The sequence below is a fragment of the Cibotium barometz genome, chromosome 20 (assembly GCF_041138505.1).
Source record: "Cibotium barometz isolate CiBa-2024 chromosome 20, ASM4113850v1, whole genome shotgun sequence".
In the NCBI taxonomy this organism is placed as follows: Eukaryota; Viridiplantae; Streptophyta; class Polypodiopsida; order Cyatheales; family Cibotiaceae; genus Cibotium; species Cibotium barometz.
In genome coordinates this window covers 3,928,521-3,945,448 of record NC_141065.1, presented here as the reverse complement: position 1 = coordinate 3,945,448, position 16,928 = coordinate 3,928,521, and the positions used below count along the sequence as shown (strand labels likewise).

Genomic DNA, 16,928 nt, shown 5'->3' with positions numbered 1-16,928 from the left:
GCCCCGACGGTCCTAAGTGTGTTCACACATATCACTGCCTATATATATGGCAACAAATCCCCCCTGGGAGTGATGGTGTGAACGAGAGCTGGCACTCATGTATAGGGGAGTGCCATGCCCGAAGTAGATCAATCCACAAAGGGGAGCAAGCCCAAAGCTTTGCGAAAAGCTTCGAACTTCTCACGAGGAAGCGCCTTTGTGAAAAGATCGGCGAGGTTATCCTGTGTTGGCACATAGGCCAAGCTGATCTCTCCTGCTGAGAGTCTCTCCCTGACATAGTGATAATGCACCTCAATGTGCTTTGTGCGAGCATGAAAAACTGGGTTTCTCGCAACTGCCAATGCGCTCTGACTGTCAATAAAGATAGAGGTGGCAGACTCCTGTCCAACACCCAAGTCAGCCACCATAAGCCGTCTGAGCCACACACACTCAACCGTAGCTGTGAAAGCTGCCCTGTACTCAGCTTCACAACTAGAAGTGGCCACAGTAGGTTGCTTCTTGCTCAACCAAGATATGCATGAGCTACCGAGCATGAAACAAAAACCACTTGTGGACACTCTTGTGTCATAGCAACCAGCCCAATCTGAGTCCGAAAAAGCATGTAAATCTGGCGGCAACGATCCCCCCTTGGGATAAAACAACCCAAGATGTATGGTGCCACTCAAGTAGCGAAAGATGCGTTTAACTGCCTTCCAATGCTGAGACAATGGGCTATGCATAAACCTGCTCACCTGTGAGACTGCAAACTGAATGTCCGGCCTCGTAATGCATACATAAATGAGGCAACCAACAGCTGTCTGATAGAGTGTGACATCAAAGTGATCTCCAGCATCATGAAGACTCAACTTCAAACCTGTCTCCATTGGAGTAGCGATAGGCTTGCAGTCTTCAAGGCCAAATTTCCGCAACAATGTCTCAATATACTTTGTCTGACACAAAGCAATACCTCCATCACACTGCTTAAATTGTATCCCCAAATAATGATGCAAATGCCCCAAATCTGACATCTCAAAAGAGGCATTCAAATCAGCCTTAAAATCAGCAATATGACTCTCATTTGGTCCTGTGAGTAGCATGTCATCGACATAGAGAGCAACAATTAGATGTACACCATCCACACGTTAACGTACAAAGTGCTTTCTGTTGGACTATTCTGAAATTCATGTGCAGTCAAATATGCATGTATCTTTTCATACCAAGCTCGTGGAGCTTGCTTTAAACCATATAAAGCCTTTTTCAACCTGCACACTTTGTTTTCCTGCCCTCTTTGAACAAAACCACGAGGCTGCGATACATACACCTCCTCATGCAAATCTCCATTCAAGAACGCAGTCTTTATGTCCAACTGATGTACATTCCAACCATTATGAGCTGCCAATGCACAAATGCTACGAATGGTAGTCATACGACAAGTGGGAGCAAAGGTCTCATCAAAATCAATGCCCTTTTCTTGAGCATAACCCTTTGCAACAAGTCTAGCCTTATAGCGATCAACACTGCCATCTGGCTTTCGTTTCAACTTAAAAACCCACTTACATCCACCAATGGCCTTTTTACCAATAGGCAAATCACACAAAGACCATGTACCATTCTTTATTATAGCATCATATTCACTTTGCATTGCAGCCAACCAATTTTCTGAATTTTGTGCCTCATCAAATGAAAGAGGTTCTTCCTCTTCACACATACTAGACACAGCCAAAGCATAACAATCTGATGTATAAGAGGCATGCTGAAAACCTGAACGAGTACGACTAGTCATAGGTGCATCAATCTTACTATCACGCAAGGTTTGCACCAGCCATTTAGGCATACTCTAGCCTGCTCATTTTCAGCCCTATCCTCATGAATTACATCCTGTAAATCTGCATCAGAAATAGGCTGATCTATGATGTCGTTTGAAATCTGCATAGGCTGAATATTTACCTCATTAGGACTTACATTTGAATTCCCACCTGTAAACAGAGGCAACAATGTATCAAATACATCCCGTGAGCTCACACCTGTCTCTTTGGTACATGATAACAAAGGCTGCACAGCATCTTCCACAAAAACATCTCGACTAATCAAGATACGCTTTGACTGCGGATGATACAATCTGTAACCCTTGCTCTCAGCACTATAACCAACAAAAATGCATTTGACAGCCTTATCATCCAATTTTTTGCGTTGTTGCACAGGCACTAAAGCATAGACCAAGCAACCAAAGACAGGCAAGTGACCAATAGAAGGCTTCCTGCCATGCCAAGCTTCGTATGGAGTAATAGACTGCAAGGCCTTAGTGGGACACCTGTTGAGTACATATGCAGCACACATGACAGCCTCAAGCCAAAACGCATGTGGCAAAGCTTGGCTCTTGACCATACATCGTGCCATCTCCATAAGTGACCTGTTTTTCCTCTCAGCAACACCATTTTGCTGAGGGGTATACGGCACTGTACATTGGTGTTTTATTCCACGACTAGCCAGAAATGCATTAAACTCTTTAGACATGTACTCCCCAGTGCCCACAATACAATTGGATACATTTTCAACCATAAGCAAAAAACGTTTGAAGCACAAAAACACTTCGGACTTTGCCTTCAGTGGATATACCCATGCATGCCTTGAGTAATCATCAATGAAAGTCACGAAGTACAAGTGTTTACCAAATGACGGCGTTTGCATAGGCCCACATACATCACTATGTGCAAGTTGCAATTTGCGAGTGGCCTGCACAGAACCATCCTTTGGAAACGTAGAACGCTGCATTTTGCCCAAAATACAGCCTTCACAAACATGTTTCAATGGTGCCTCAAGAGGAGGCAATGAAGCAACCATATCAAATTTCTGCAAACGCATCAAACTAGCAAAGTTCAGATGACCAAAACGAGCATGCCATAGTTTTGCATCTGAAACTGCCTTTTCATCAAAAACTGCATTTGCTGAATCTTCCACACACTTGTCATAAGAATTGAGCCTATACAGCCCACGAAACAAGGTGCCAGATACAATAATCGTATCACCAGAAGTCAAATCATGAACAGTACATCTGTCATCCACAAATTTGACTACAAGTCCAAGTCTAGCAAGCGGCGCAGAGACAAACAATAGATTCTTCTTTATCCCTGGCACATACAAAGCATCTGAAAGTGTGAAAGCGCTACCATTTACAGCAGTAAGCATAATTTTACCAATGCCCTTCACTAGGTAAGAAGCATTATTGGCACATGTGACAGTATTCCCATTAGGGATAGCCTCAAGAGAAGTGAACATATCACGATGCGAGGTAATGTGCTTTGTAGCACCACTGTCAAAATACCATACATGAGAGTCAACAGAAACTGCCAAACATGCATCATGTATAGATGGGTCATACTGGCAATACACGCTAAACGCCCATTCTGTATCCTGCACAACATTTGCAGAATCTGCATTTGTAGAAGCATCCGCTATTGTGGCTACATTTGACTCTTTCTTCTTTGCCTCTTTAGCCTTTAGCTTAGGGCAATTCTTAATGACATGATCATTCACCTTACAATAGTTGCACTTGGTCTTTTTCTTGCCTTTATCAAGAGCCTTCTCAGACTTATTGTTGCTACCTGTGGAAGGAGAAGAAGTTGCAGACCTACTAATAGGAGAAGAAACAGTGGAAGGGGCTGCCTTACCACTTCTTCTCTGCTGCTGGGCAGCAATAAATGCTTGATCAACTGTACGCTGCCTGGCCCTGTTTTGCCTGGACTGCACTTCTTGCAAGAGCTTGTTGACTAAAGTATCATACTTGACAGCATCAGGTCTGTCCTCATTAAGAAGTCTCCACGTGGAAGCAAAAGTCTGATATGTCTCAGGTAAAGCATCAAGAACAGTTTGCACAAGAGAATGATCAGGAATAATCTCACCTGCAGAAATCAACTGTTCTTTGAGATCTTTAATCTCAGCAAGAAAAACATTCATGTCATCATCTTCTTGCATAATCTTCAATTCTTGCTGTTTACGCAGGTAAGCGATTTTTGCCTCGTTACGACCTGCATACAAACCAGCTAGAATATCCCAAGCCTGTTTTGCTGTTTTAGCTGAACGAATATGTGGGGTGATGTTACGTTTGACAGAAAGTGCAATCAAGGCATGAGCCTGCGCATCTTTACCATCCCAACGAGCTTGTTCAGCAGTGGGTAAAACAGCAACAACAGTAGAGCTGCTAGAACCTGCAACATCCTCAACAGATCCTACATCCACAGAACCTGGACGTACATCCGTACCCTGCATAATGTTCTACACTCCTTTTGCAACCAAAACATGCTGCATCATGTATGCCCAAAGTGGATAGTTGCTATCTCCATCTAGTTTGTCTTCAACAGACAACATGCGAAATACATCATTGCTGTTATCAGCCATGGCCACTGACTGAAACTGATGCAAAAGCTACCTGTAATGAAGCAAAGACTGAACAGAAGACAACTTGTGCTATGTAGTAGCACGGTCCACAATAGAACACGTATGCCTGTTTTGCAGAAAACTGCACTGTCGAAATTTCTGCAGAAAATGACGAAAACACCTGTGCAGAACTTGAAATGCAAAAACGGAGCCCGAAACGACCTTAGATGCAAATTCTGAGAACGCGATGCCCTACGGGCTGATTTGCAGAGTATAGGGACCTGCAAGCGCTCGTGAAAACTCACCTCAATCGGAGAACGTGAGTCGGAGGGTGCTGGCGGCGTAGCCCTAGGAGCCGATGCCTGCTCTGATACCAATTGTTGGAATTAGGGTTGCAGGAAAGCACACAAAGCTTGGAGAAGAAGAAGCAAGAATGCACACAACACAAAGTGTATTAGATTGTGTCAATGTACAAAGATAAGTTAGCCCTAGAATGATGGGCGTATATACAAGCCGGGGGAAAAACCTCCTAAAGAGGAAAAAAGTGCCCCGACGGTCCTAAGTGTGTTCACACACATCACTGCCTATATATATGGCAACAAAGATTAAAAAAATCGGAATGTGAAAGGTCAAAGGTTTCCGGAATACGGAAGGTCAAAAGTTTTTCCGGAATTCGGAAAGCCAAAAGGTTTCGGGAAAACGGAAAGCCAAAGGTTTTCCGGAAGATGAAAAGCCAAAAAGTTTCAAGAAGAAATTTCTAGAAATTTTTCAGAGCTTGTTTCCTCAAATCCCGTAATTTCTCACTATTTTTAAGGCTTTTTCCAAGCTTTTTTTGAAATATTATCAAAAGCTTTTTTTTAAATAATAAAAAACTTATGATTTTTTTTTAAAAAAATAAAAAATATATTAATAAGCTTTTAGCTTATCATGGTATTTGATTTTTTTAAGCGGGAGCGTTTTTTTTCCACCGGCTGTGCTGCTACGCAGCCCCCCCGCCTGTGCGCAGACGCGTGTGCGTAGAATACTGAGAGAGGGAGGGAGTAAGAAAACTCCCTCCTCTCCTTCTCCCCTCTTTCCTCTCCTTCTTCTTCCTTCCATTCCCTTTCCTCCCCTCTCTGTTAACAGAAAGGTTAACATTAATCTTTTATTAAGGTTTTTAATTAAATCCCTAATCATAATTAACATTAATTATGATAAATGTTTAATTTAAAAAATTCATTTTTAAGAGAAATTTCACGAAAAAATGAAGGAAAAATCAGAATTGAGAGGCGGAGAGGATCCCACGCACCCGGGAGAGCATTTCATGCATCAACATGCTGTCTACTACTGCATTTCAGCAGAAAATAGACAGAAATTTGATCGCGTACCCGCAAAAATGTATAAAAAATACATTTTTAATCATAAAAATGCTCAAAAAATTTCTAAAAAATTAGAAAAAATTTCTAAAATTTTTAGAAATTCAGGGAATCCATTCTACCAAAAATATCCACCATAAAATATGTGGTATTTTTGTAAAAAATTCCATTAATGCTTGATTTTAACCATAAAAATAGAAAAAAATAGCATTAAACTCACGGAATTCCCCCGCAACGTCGATTCGTCCATTGAATTGTAGTAACACACGTTCCAATCACCATATTGATGATCCACGTGCAATTTATCAACACAAATCAATAAAATAATATTTTTTTAGTAAATATTAAAATTTACTAAAAAAATCAATAACAATTAAATAGAGATTGCTCTGATACCACTGTTAACACCCTAAGATCTCTCTAGATAATTGTTATGCATAAACATGCATAAATCAGGCATAAACTCAACCACCCAACCACCCCTGAGCCCAAGGGATGCACACATGAATTATAAATGAAATACATCATACCTCTACCTTGATATCCCATACCATCAAGAGGTATAACTCCAATCCAATAGCATGTAGCCATAGTGTGAAATGGTAGGTGGGTAGATATGGACCTCTACACAAGAGACCATAGCATAAGCCTCCAAGCCCCCAAGCCTCCAAGCCTCCAAGCCCCCAAGAGACCATAGCATAAGCCTCCAAGCCTCCCTTGAGTGTGTCCCATGTCCCTATTATATAGGAGGGCCCTCAAGTGACTCTTGACTTTCCATTTCCCATGTGTGACCCTTGGATGCCTGACCCTAACCTTAATCCTTAAGGTTAATCCTAACCCATGCTCCACTAGAGCTTGTTCCCATGCTCCCATGCTCACAAGCCTAATGTGGGTTAGCCTCCTAGTATATGCACACATAATGTGCATATAACATAGCACACATAATGTACATATAACAGTCAGCATCAGCCATCTGATTCGATTTACAGTCATCTTACAATTAGCTGTGTGTCAGCTGGGGAGGATTTTGGTTAGCTGGTTGTTAGAGGAGGTCAACTGAGCTATATAGGTGGAAGATCACATGTGTTGGAGGTTAGTGCTAACTTGGGAGGACAGCTGGAGGAGTCAGGTAGAGGTCAGATTGGAGTGTGTATAGGTGTCCGATTGTGTCAGCAGCAGAAGCTAATGGGTTGAGGACAGGTGTAGAGCTGATTAGTGCCTTTGGAGCTGGGATCTTGGTGTCCCATTAGTTTTAATCCCTTTACTTTTTCTTCTTATGTGTCTACTGGTGGTGTTATAGAGGTCATCGCCCAACAACCTCACAATGGCTTCAAACTTCATCGGCTTTGACATCCTTACAACAACCAGGGGGCTTACTTATCCCTTCTCTTTTATTTTTCATCGTTTGATGCTTCTTGCATAGTATTGGTTAAAAATGGATTTCAATTACTCTACCCCATAATCACCAGAGTCCGTCCCTCTTCACCAACAAATGCATGATTTGTGGGCGTAAATGAACTTATTTATGAATTATATCTACACTATGATAACACCTATAGTACTTCAACCGACTTCGGATAACCATCCCTTGGGTAATTGTGAGGTACTCTGGAAAAGGGATTAAAGCCAAAACTTGTTTTAAAGGATTTGAAACCACCAAAGTACACTGGCACTTTACCTTCTCGCATGGCTGATGTAGTAGACCAATGGCTTTCTAAGTGGGAACAATGCTTTACTTTATTTCATATCATAGATGAGCACATTAGAATCCAGCATGCTGTATATAATTTACAGGATGTGTACCTACCGAAAGGACTCACTCGCCCCAGTTTCTCACTGTTCGCTTCTCCGATTTTGCTAGTTAAGAAGAAAGATGGTTCTTATCGAATGTGTATCGATTACAGAGCCTTAAATAAACTTACTGTAAAATTTCAATATCCAATGCCAAGAATTAATGATTTGATAGATGCTCTAGGTGGAGCTAAGGTCTTCAGTAAGATACATTTAAAAAGTGGATATCATCATATTTGTATTAAAGACGAAGATGTATCTAAGACTGCTTTTCGTACTTATTTTGGTCATTATTTATGGGTACCTTGTAATGCCATTTAGGCTTACTAATGTGTCAACCACATTTATGATGTTAATGAATGATGTCTTTAGGCCATTCATGGGTAATTTTGTGGTGGATTTTATTGATGACATTTTGGTTTATAGTAAATCTTTACTGGACCACAAACCGCACTTGTTCACAATATTTGGCATGCTCAGGGAAAATGTGTTGTATGCTAATAATAAACAAAAGACTTTCCTATGTCATGAGAAAGTTGAGTATTCGGGACACATTATATCGGCGCTAGGCATAAAATGGATCCAAAGAAAGTAGCAGTAATCTTGGCTTGGCATGTTCCACAAGACATTATTGTGCTCAAATCTTTCTTAGGACTATTTGGTTTTTATATAAAGTTTATTATTTTCTATTTTGAAATAGCAGTGCCATTGACTGATTTGTTACAAGTTACCATTGTTTATGTCTGGACTGACATTCAACAGTAAAGTTTTGATAAATTAAAGTAGGGGGTTGCAACTACACCTGTGTTGAAGATTGTGGATCCGTCATTACCTTTTATCGTTGAGATAGATGCTAGTAGCATTGCCATAGGAGTTGTGTTGAGCCAAGAAGGCTAACTAGTGGCTTTTGAAAGTAAGAAACTCAGTAGTTTGCAATGCAAGTGGCCACACCTGAGCTTGATTTGTATGCAGTTATACGTGCACTCAAGGTGTGGAGGCATTACTTGTATGGATCTAAGTTTAAGGTATACACAGATCATGATACACTGAAGTTTTTTTGTAACCAACCGGATTTAAGAGGCCGTCAAACAAGATGGGCCGATATATGGAAATCTTGTATAGACAAGGAAAAGAGAATGTTGTTGCCAATGCATGTCTCATATAATGTATCACATGAGTTTCAGTATAGTTAAGAATGAGATCATTCATAGAATACATGAAGCTCAAAAGACAGATCCGTATGTTTAATCGGTATAGAATAAGGCTAGCCAAGTAGATGAGGAATCATCGCTATCTGATTTATTATCGGTAAACGTAGATTTACCATTAAGAATGTAATTCTTAAGAGGAAAGATGATATGCATTCCGGACTTAGATAATTTGAGGGTATTAGTGACACGAGAATGTCACGATAGTCCATGGGCTCGACACTCAGGAATTAAGAAAACAATTGAGCTCATTAAGCGTTTCTACTAGTGGCCACAATTAAAGAAACATGTTAATCATTACGTGACACATTGTTTACAGTAAAGTGTTAGGTTACTAAATTTGAGCGTGTGAAGTCATCCGGGTTGTTACATATGTTGCCTATTCCAAATAGGAAATGGGAGAGTATTTCCATGGATTTCATCATGGGTTTACCCAAAATCAGGAAAGGTTATAATGCTTTCTTTGTCATTGGGTATAGATTATCTAAGATGATATTTTTCCCCTACTACGAACAAAGTTGAAGCTCCGCGTAGCGGAATTATTTATTGCCAATGTGTTTAGATTCCATGGCTTGCCAAAATCCATTCTGTTGAATAAAGATCTATCGTTTATAGGTATTTTTTGGCAGCATGTTTTTAGTAAACTTCACATACAACTCTACATGAGTAGTGATGATCATCCACAAACTGATGGTCAGACCAAGTGAGTCAACCAAGTCTTAGAGGATATGTTAAGAACGACAAAGGAATTGGGAAAAGTATTTACCTTTATTGGAGTTTGCGTATAATTCGCACAAGCATTCCTCTATAAACCTTTGTCTATTTGAATTGAATTATGGGTATACTCCATTGATGCCAGGTACAATTGGATTACCTTAGAAGACACCCAGTGTAGCTGAATTTCTATCTCAGATGCAATTAAATTTAGTTAGAGCTCAAGATTATATCCACCGAGATACAAAGCAAGTGGTTAAGTATGCTAATCCCAAGAGGATAGCTCGTTCTTTTAAAGAGGGGGAGAAAGTGTTTCTACTTGTTCCTCAGAGAACTAAGATGCTTTGTGCGGGTAAATCTACTAAGTTGTTGCTTGGATATTGTGGGCCATGGATGATTTTGAAACGTGTCGGAGATGTGGCTTATAAGTTAGACTTACCACCCATAAGGCTGTCGTGTTCACCCAGTATTTCATGTGAGTCGATTGAAGCGTTATCTTCACAATGGTAATAATTTAGTTGATGGTATGATTGCTTTGTAGGAACCTGATCAAGAAGATCATGGACCATAACGTATCCCACCGCAGGGGAAAGCATACCAAGAGAGATAAGGCACAGGCAATTGAAAAGGAAGGGGAGTCTCAGCCAACAGTTAGCTTGGATCAAATTAGTCGTGTGGTGGAGACTAATATTGAGGGTGTTCAAGATGTTGGGGAGGAGGTTGACAGTTAGACAGTGTGACTGACTCTTTGCCGAGTAGCTCTCTTATGGATGAGTCTAATGGCAAAGAAGCTTTCTTACAGATTGTGCCTTATGTGATGAGATCAGAGGTGCCCCCATTGGAGGAAAACAAAGATGAGAATAAGATTTACATTGACGAAGGTGAGGATATCATGTAGAAAATTAGATTGTTTAGTTGTTTTCAATGTCCTATGATCCCTTTGTGTAGACTTATTCGGTATGCTCGTGTTAGGGGTTTAAGGGAAGATGTTTCTGGTCTAAAGATTGCATTTGGCAAAGAGGGATATGTGCCAGAAAAGGGAGCATTTATAGCTTCTCTTTGGATATGTGAAAAAGAGACTACCTATGTGAATGATGAGGTTACTAGTGGATGGGATGCTATTTGGCATGACATTAACAGGGAGTTTGAGGAGGAGGTAAGAAGTAGACCAAAATTGCACTTATGTGTGGGAGGGCAACCATTGTATGGTGGCTTGGACACAGGCTATTAAAGAAAGATTTTCTCAAACAAGAGCAAAGCACCATCGTGTATTATGTACGATCATTGATCCTACACGTGTGAGCGAGATCGCTCTCTTGGTGGCAAGCCTTCAAAGGATGAATTAGCAAGTTGCTTATAAATTTATGTTTGAAATCTTCATCATGTAGCGTTTTGCTCGGGCAAATTGTAATTTTTTGTGTCCATTATTTAACGCTTGAATACTCATGCTTTGGTAACCACAACCTTGTGGGACGAGATTGTGGATTGTGCCAACATTAGTGCTGCCAATCATGATGATTCCATGAAAGATTTTCCAAAGAGAGATAGAAATTTGATTACTTTGATTAGAAAGAAGAATACAAAAGGAGGCGAGCCTTGGTACCCTCTTACTCGTAGATACTTGGGCAAGCTTGTTTATAATGTGAGTATTTGGTAGCTTAAGCTTTGTTTAATACTCATGCTTTGCTTTAAATTGTCATGTGATGAGATTCGATGTTATGTGAAGGTTCAAATTACTCAAGCCTTGAACAAAAAGCTTGAAGCAAGTGCGCTTAACCATGGGAGAAGAAGAGGTCAAAAAAATTGAAGCCAAGGAGATAGAGGAATTGGCCACGAGATATGGTGATCGCATAGGGAAGGTATTTTGTAGTGTGTTTTGCAATGATGAATTGCATTTCTATTGAGATTAATATAGTGTGATTCTATTTGCATTTCAAGACAATTTTAATTTTGGACATGGTGTGTTGAGAATGATATCCATTTGTGTAGATCCTTAACATTATTGATCCAAAGCATGGTGATGCATGGCAGGCTAAAGTGTGGTCCTTAAAGTGGGATGTGGATAGCTTCGCAACACTGGAGAAGCTGAATTTATTAGCGTTGTGTGATGTACCAATAGAGTCCAAAATCTTTTGGTTGGGTTTATTGGAGGCAAGCAAGACAACCAAAAATATGTTTGGCCTTGTGCGCGGAGGTCATGTCTATAGAAAGTAAGCCATGGTTTTCTATAGCTATTTGTGTTTTAGTTGTTTGCAATTTTCAAAATCTACAAATATGTCATATATATACTTTCCTTTGTGATGTGATTTCTTTTTGCTTTGAAGCTGGCTTCGAAAAGAGGTCACTCTTGAAAAGATTTTACAAGGGGGGCAAATGCTATCCTTAAAGATTTTGTGGATGAGCCTAATGGCGTGGTGGTCCCCAATGATTGCTTGCTCTATAAATATTACGAGGAGATAAAGATTGAGAAGAGGAAGCAACTGTTCCCTCTCGAGACAGGTCAAGACACAAGGGAAAAAAAGAGTGCTGAAAAGGGGACAAAGAAGTTTGACATGGTCCAGATGGCTACCCAGAGGTTGATTTTTTTGTAAGCGATGTTGGAAATGTTCTTGAGAGAATGCTACATTCTTTTAAACAACCATATGTTGCTTTTCAATGTTTTCAGATATTTTGTGTATTTGAAAGAAAGGGGTCATTTGGCTGTAAGAGCAAAGAAATGGTTGGCTCTAGATAATGAGGCTTTGTGTATGTACCCCCAAAGTATGCATAAGTTGTCCAAGTGGGAGTTGGAGATGTGCCCTTGGTGGATTGACCTTGATAAAGGTCATGTTTTGGAGCGGTAGAAAGATCTCCATCAGCATTTCAAGCTTGGGCATCCTCTCATTGTGGAGAAGGTGGTGGATGAGGATGTGGAGGAAAAGAGACCTACACAAAGGAGAGGTTAGTCAGGTTGTTTATCAATGTAGGCATCTACTAACTATTGGCCATTATCTTGAGTTGCTTGTTGCTTTATTTTGCATGTGTAAGACAAAGACAAAGTTGTGGAAGAGCAGCCAAGGGTGGACTTATTGGATGCAGAGATAGACATGAATATTGAGGATGCTCATGATGATGGTAAGTCTTTTCCAGCCTCTCTAAGATTGAGCTTGGGATTTTGACTTTCTGACTATCCTAACAACAATGGCTTGAATAAGGAAAGTTGTTTGACATTAAATCTTTCTTTGGATTATTTTCAAGATGAGGGCCTTCACTGCAAAACAACCTCGATCATTTCTAAAAGAATGATAATATATGTCTACCAGCCACATGTGCTAGTTTCGGATGTGTCATATGGGGATGGTCCAAAGTGTTTGGTTGTTGTTGGGGATTATGTTGCTATTGGCAAGTGTTTTATAAATGGCACAAAGAATGCATCTTACACCATAGTTCATGAGCACATGCAAAAAACCTCACCCAACCAAGGGTAGACAATATGCAAGGAAATGGAGATCAGTTTCTTGGGCAGCTGATTTGATACTTTTGGACCTCCATTTTAGTGGAGTGGTACATGGTGCCGCCGACTCTAGGCCCCTATGGAATACAGTATCTGAGAACCATGTGCGGTATGGAGTTGGTTTGGCTGCATCGACTCTTGGTGTTTCTGGCTTGTTGTTGATTATGGCATCGATGGGAGGTAATATTCCGTGTGTTGGAAGCTTGTAGGCATTTACTTTTGTCTTGCAATTCGGTTGATAAAAGTTATGTTATGTTTTATAGAAGAGACAGTGGGTTGGGTTGAGTGCTATTGCCGTGTATCGGATTTGGAGATTTGGCGCCATGTTATTGTCATGCATCACTCACCCTATGGATACTATAAGACTGGTGGTTTTTGGGACAGACGTAATGTGTTTAGTGGTGGTTCCATGAAAATTTGTTCGGTACATATGGTTTTTTTTGCCTCATTTGGCTGTTGTCGTCCTATTGCAGTATACCTCTTCTATGCTCTTTGTAGTTCACAGACGACGTATGACTCTTGTGATATACTGCTTGGAGACTGAACCTCTTTTCAAGGCGCTTCATATGCATCCTATGGATTCGGTGGCATACCGTTATTTGCCAAATGAATCTCGTGCTAGGGATCTCGGGGGTGTGGAGATCCGTTGTGTTTTGGAGCGCAACGTTACTTTCATTGCAGGGTATTTGGAGTTGTTCTATCGTCCTAGTGGTGTTTTCCTTGATTTGGTGGGCTGTGGCACAACTCTGCTACTTAAGGCATGTTTGAGGTCAAGTCGTTTATGCGCTTCAATGGACTCTGACGAGGGTCTTATGTCTTCATACATACAGCCATTGCTTCTACCTAGGAGGCAAGGAGGCCAAGGGGAGGCTAGCAGTTCACATGATTGGGATGATGATATTGATGAGTGTGTGGGACAGAATCCGTATGATTAGTGAGCATCTAGGCCTTATTCAGTGCTACATTGATGACTATTTATTCGGCTTTGTTTTTTGATGCGCTTGGGACTACTGTCACTCTATTTTGTTATGGATTTAGCGATGTTTTATATTAGGTCAATGCTTGAGGATCCTAGTTTGTTGTTTTGGTTACCTTCATGCATATGTTTAAAGATAGGAATATTCAAGTTTGATCTACAATACACATATATACTTAAACATGTGAATTTGCAAAAACTAAACAATTTTTATTCTTTATTTTCTATCTAAAGTGTTCTACCAGAGTATGCCAAAGCAATGGAAAGAACCATGGCTGGAGATGCACGTTTTGAGAAGGACCATGTAGATCGACATCACACTCGTCATGTTTTTATAGACGATGAGTGTGACTCAACGTAATTTGTTTTGGTATATGTAGTGGACAATGCAACACATGGTTTTTACGTTTGCTTATGAACCATGATTAGCAATTTTGTTTTGATTAGTCTTGTTTATTGCAAATATTGTTGGGTATTATTCCATGCAATCAAAAAATTGTAGTTGGAGTGGTGTATCAATTTTGAATGGTGGTTGATGTGATCTGTTGTAAAAGTTTATCGACGAGTAACTTCCAATTTTATGGGTTTGTTGCCAAGTTTCGCTTTGATTTTCAAATAGCTCAGAAAAGGTTGATCGATGTTTGATAAGACTCCAAGGATTGGTGCAATAGACCCAACTAGGGATAGAAGGGCTTGCAAGACCGATTTCTTTGTTCCCACTGAGAATCCCCGTTTATAATGCTATTAGAGCCTGTCAAAGAGGAATCGTTTAAGCGAAGTGTCTCAAATAGGGAACTAGAGGAAGAAACACCAAGGGAGGTTGAACCATGATTGCTCACAACTCCTGTGCATTACAAAGCATATGAAAATAAAACAAAGATATTGGAAGAGTTGTAGGAACTTGATGAAACAGAGAATATGAGATTGCTCCATGAGCACATCATAGAAGAGAGGCTTGACTAAGAGAGGCAATATTCCTTCGAAGAATATTGCCTCCCATTAGGGAGTCTTCGAGGGAATATTGAAACTAGCCTTGCTACTTCGGTCACTCGCTGATTAGAGGATTAGCATGGCATGGGAGGTATGCATGGTTAGATCACTCCCTTGTTGTAGCATGTGATGGGAGTTAGAAGGCAATTACTTCCTTTGCCTATTGGATCTCACCTACGTCGCTCCAAAGGGGGGTTTGTTGGGTATTTCGAAGCTTCACATATGTGTCCATCTTGTGTGTGTACCCATCCTATGTGTGCAACCTTATTCATATGTATGTGTGTGTTTGAACACCTACTTAGGTGTGAACAAACATGTGAAAGCTTGACCTGTTTGTCTATAGATAAAACACTTCTTTAGTTCAATATGCAACAATAGAGAAAAGAAAGATAGAGAAGATACTTCACAATACACACGATAGGGTCCAAGATGACCTGGCAAGAATATATGGGCTGGAGGACTCCTTTTGTCTCAAAATGCCCACATGTTCATACTTCACCACCCCTTTTGGGTACACTTGGCCAGGTTCTCGGGCCCCTGTTCAAGCTGCCCAGGGGGCTAGCCATCCACGGCCTCTTAGTCACCAGGCATTTCAAAAATGTGCTCATGAAACTCATAAAAATCTAACAAGTTTAAAAAACGTCACACATAAAGGGTGGAGTGACTCTGACCGGGTGTTGTCCTGACGCCCAATTTGCGTTTAAGAAGTGTCCCGAAAGAACCTGTACTTCGTTACATTGCAAGTCAGTTACATATTCATAGAGGGACTAGTGAATAGAGGTAAAGACCTTGCATTAAAGTTGCCCATATGGCTAAATCTTAGTTTGCATAACCATACAGGCAGGCTGCACAATTGCTGGAAGTCCAGAGTGTTACCCAGAACAGAGCCACATTAGCGGAACACAAACCAATTTCCACTTCCAACAAGGCCAGACTCCAGTTCAAGGCCAGGGCAGTAAGAAAACTGGCACAAATGGACAACCAGCAGTTGTGGATTCACACATGCAAAGCACATAAGGCAAGCAGGAAACCACCTTTCTGGCATTTTGCTCTTTACCACCCTGTGAAGGTCAGTGTCCATTCATTCTCCTTTATTACAACATTTCAGCACTCAAGAGCCTCTGCAAGAGCAAGCCCAATATTCAAACAGGCTTACTTGCATATGTCCAATTCCGTCTGATTTTCTAACAGAACTAAGGTTTTATTCAGCAACAAAAGCCGTATCCATGTGAAGTTGAATATTCAAAAGCAGCGTCTTTTTGAGTATTTATAACCTTTGAGAGCAACTTTTCACTTTCAAAAGACCATAATCCATTTTTGTGTCTGCTAAGGCAACTTCATTGGCAAAATCAATCTAAGCGCATGACTTGATCATAATACAAAGCCTTTAGCAGCTGCCAAAACGGACATCGGAACTGGACAGGGTACCTGCAGAGACTAACATTATCAGACAAACAAGGCTACTTCACTTAAAGCCAGCATGCTAATAGCGTTTACTTGTGATTGAACCATTTCTGCTTCCTGTCATTGCCTTCAAAAAAACATTCCAGTAATCTTGGGAGCTTGACTTGCTTACACAAAATCAAACTCACCCTGCATTTTATCCAAATCATGTGAACCAGTCATTCAGGTGGCCTTCACAAATTGACCATGAGTGTAATGTACATTGACATGAGCATAATTCTATAAGTCCGATTTCATTGCCGTTCACATAAATTTTAAAAACAAAGATGCAAATTGATATGAAGCCCCTTCACACAAAATGCTATGGTTCTCTTATTTCATTCCCTCTTGGAACCAACACTGACTCTAACATTAATAGTTACTGTGGCCACTTTGGTAGTAAAACAACTGGAAAATCTCATGGTGCCAGATAAGGAATCCTTGAGGAGAAATCAGGATTGCCAAAACCCCGTACTATACAACTGCTAAGCCTTACAATAAGGCAGAAATTTATCATGGTATTTCATCTAGTCACTCTCAGACACAATCAAAAACTCAACCTGACACCATCTTTACAGAGTAATTAGGACAAAATGTGTCATTGA

The 16,928-nt window shown here is 40.5% G+C and overlaps 1 pseudogene; it reads left to right on the top strand.

The window, feature by feature from the left end:
* The first annotated feature begins 10,163 nt into the window (after positions 1–10,163).
* Positions 10,164–11,176, top strand: LOC147627461 (uncharacterized; annotated as a pseudogene).
* The last annotated feature ends 5,752 nt before the right edge of the window (positions 11,177–16,928 follow it).